Source organism: Lactuca serriola, chromosome 2 (assembly GCF_051521515.1).
Source record: "Lactuca serriola cultivar US96UC23 chromosome 2, Lser_US96UC23_V15, whole genome shotgun sequence".
Taxonomy (NCBI): Eukaryota; Viridiplantae; Streptophyta; class Magnoliopsida; order Asterales; family Asteraceae; genus Lactuca; species Lactuca serriola.
In genome coordinates this window covers 4,681,148-4,684,908 of record NC_136409.1, presented here as the reverse complement: position 1 = coordinate 4,684,908, position 3,761 = coordinate 4,681,148, and positions in this window count along the sequence as shown.

Genomic DNA, 3,761 nt, shown 5'->3' with positions numbered 1-3,761 from the left:
CGGCCAGAAAAGACCGGTTTCATTTATGCTTTTAAAATAATTTCAGAGTAAATCCATTGATTTAAAAGAGTTGCGGAATTTGTTCCCAAAAACAAAATATGATAAAAATAATATTTACCAAAGCATTTCATAAAGAAATGTATTTTCATTATATAATCAAAACTTGGGATATCATGTTCCGATACAGACACAAAAGCATAAACAACAAAAGATAGACCATACAACAGTTACATATAACAACCGGTTTAATAAACAAAATAACTTGATGATTCATCCATCTTATGCCCTCGCACCACTACCTGTAATACAAATAAACTGAGTGGGTCAGGCACGGGAGCCTGGTGAGCATATATGGTTTTCAACCCACAATAAATAATTATATTTAATTTCACCAACCAACAATAATCCGATTACCCATTCCCGTTTTCCTCACTTTACGTCCCTAAAACAACATCTATTACCAGGGACCTAATCTAGGATTTTCACCGGGATGGACATTACTACAAAAGGGTTTCCTTGACAATAGATGTCCTAAAGGCAACCATGAGAGGGATAGAGTACACCGGCGAACACATCGTTCAAAACACCTACAGGTTATGAACCTGCTAGCGTTCCACAGGACTGTCTAGAAAGAGTCCGTGGTCGTCATCCATACTCCGCTAGATGACTAGGTCAACAACAACAACATCGATGCCTCTCATCTGTTTATCACACATCAACTATCTACCCATTTCTACCCAACATATTAGTAGATAAAAATCTATATTTTTATACATAGTTTAAAACCTGTATAGCATTCTCATTCAATATATATTCCAAACAACAGATGAGACACATACACATAACACATATTTCATAGAGAACAAATCATATCTATGAGATAGAATAAAGTGAATACACATTCACACATACAACAACAAAATATACACATAACACGTATTTTAAATAAAAATACTTCATTATTATGCGTTAAAAGAAAGTGACTACACACTCACTTGATCAGAAGATGATCGGACAACACTACGACTTGTACAAAGAGTATTCTTCGGTAGATCTGGAAGATCTTCACAAAAATTGGCTTCTCGCGGGCAGAGCTTTGGCTCAGGAATTGCACATCTCGGGATCTTCGGGGCTTTGGGACTCGAGAATGATACCGGGGCTTCAGGGGTATAAGTTGCACGTAAATCGAGAAAACATGGGAGAGAGAGAAGAGATTTTGGCAAAAAAGTTCGGATGCCCTTGCTTGCCTTTTATAGAGGCTGAGTCCTCGCATTACGCTAGGCGTAATGCTTTGGTACGCGGGGCGTACTTTAGATCAGACCTCCAGGTGGCGACGTTTCAGTGGTGCAACACGTCTCTTCTTTGGATTGTACAAAACCGAAGTACATTGGGCGTACTTAAAGCTTACACAGGGCGTACCCTTCGGATCAGATTAATGAATCCTTCGGATTTTATCCGAATTATAGATTAAATACATAAATATTAATTTTTTAAAAACTTCGGAAATTCATATCTTCCTCATACGAACTCCGTTTTCGATGTTCTTTATATCCCTGCGTAGGTGAGACTAAGCTATACAACTTTCGTTTATATTACTAAGGCTAAATATCAATCTATTGTAAATTCACTATTTACGTCGCGCTGTGTCGTATCGGTTTTGTCGCGAAACTTCGACAGGTCATAACTTCTTCGTTATAACTTGGATTTCAGCATTCTTTATATATTCGGCAAGCTCGTTACGACCACTACGTCTTCATGTATCGATATCGGGCTTATCTAATATATTATTATTACGCTTATTTTTATTCTTAATTCATTTACGTCACACAATTAAGCAATAAACACATAATACTCAAATAATACATCCTTATTATTTCAAGACGGGTTACAAAGGTTAACCTAGACTATTACATCAACATTAATTCCTGGCCCAGAAACACGGGCGCTAGAATTCTCTCCACCTTAGGATGATTCCGTCCCCGGAATCACACATATACAAACAAATGTGGATAGTGACTCATCATGTCACTCTCTGTCTCCCAGGTGAGATTTGGCCCATTCGTATGTTTCCATTAGACAAGCACTAATTCGACCATCTTGCATCGTAACTTATTTGTCTTTCGGTTAACAATTGCCTCTGGTTCTTCAATCAACCTTTTGTTCTCATCGATTCTCAACTTCGAAAGTGGAATCATGTCGGGAACTTCTCCCGTGAACTTCCTCATATAACACACATGAAAAGTGTTATGAATACCATTCAGTTACTTTGGTAGTTCTAGCTTGTAAGCTTGATTCCCAATCCTTTGAAGAACTTTAAACGGTTCAATAAACCTTGGACTCAAATTTACCCTTTTACCAAATCCTATAAGTCCCTTCCACGGTGAGACTTTAAGCAAAACCGAATCTCTAACTTCAAAATTCATCGGTCTTCGCTTGTTTTCAGCATAGCTCTTTTGACGATCCTGAGCTGCTAACATTCTTTCCCTAATTATTTTTAGCTTTTCAGCAGTTTGATGAACCATCTCGGGTCCCATAAACTGCTTTTCCCTAGCCTTAAGTCAACAAGACGGCGTACAACACTTCTGTCCGTACAGTTGATAAGATGCCATCTTTATACTCGAGTGGAAACTATTATTGTAGGAGAATTCTACCAAAGGTAAGTGTTCATCTCAATTACATAGGAATTCCAGGTACATGCTCTCAGCATATCTTCAAGCGTGTGTATCGTTCGTTCGCTCTGACTATCAGTCTGTGGATGGTAAGTTGTACTTAAACACAACTTGGTACCTATTTCTTCTTGTAGACTTTTCCAAAACCTTGAGGTGAAACGTGATGGGTTTTGGTCATAAGACATCCTATGTGCTCATACAAACCCTAATGCTTGGATCTAGGTTTCTCTATTGTACATGCTTTGAATCCAAGACTATAAACCCTAATTCTAGCATACATATAATCATATTAACATGAGAATAAGTTTATAGTGTTACTTTGATTGTTATGTAGCAATAACAATCCCAAATCTCCTTGTATTGACTTTGGAATGCTTAGAGTCACAAGTGTCACTCCTCTAATGGCTTACAAACACCATAAGCAAATGGAGAAGGTATAAAGAGAGAGGTGAGAGGTTAGAATTCGTATCTAGGACCTCTTGGGAAGGGATACACGAATTCATGACCCTAGGGGTGTTTATATAGGTGTAGAGATAGGGTTTCAGTCATTATCCTTATCTAGTTGATTATCCATTAAGCAACCAATAAGATAATCCTTGAATCCTTATCATACTCGAATTCTAAGGCTTTCCAACCTTAAATTCGTCCACCATATAAATAAGATAATCCTTACCTTATTTTGTAACTATCACATAATTACAAATCAGCCCCTCTAGTTTAATTAATTACAATTGATCACAAAACTAATTCTTAATTAATTATTGACCAATATTAATTAAACAAATATGATTTCTCCTTTAATATATTATTCTTATAACATATTAATAAATCATATTATCCTCCCTCTCTTTATTCATTTCTCCAATCAAGTTGCTTTGGTGAAGGCAACCCAAAAGGACCATGCACCACCGGGTCAAGTACATACCAAAATAGTTATGGACTTAGACACGAATCCAACAGTCTCCCACTTGGATAAGTCTAACAACTATTCTGCGTATGACTTCAGATCCTGATCTGCAATCGTAGCTTTCCAAAGCCGCTGTCAACTCTGATCATATCAGATATGCGTGTCCTTAGATAAGGGATCATATA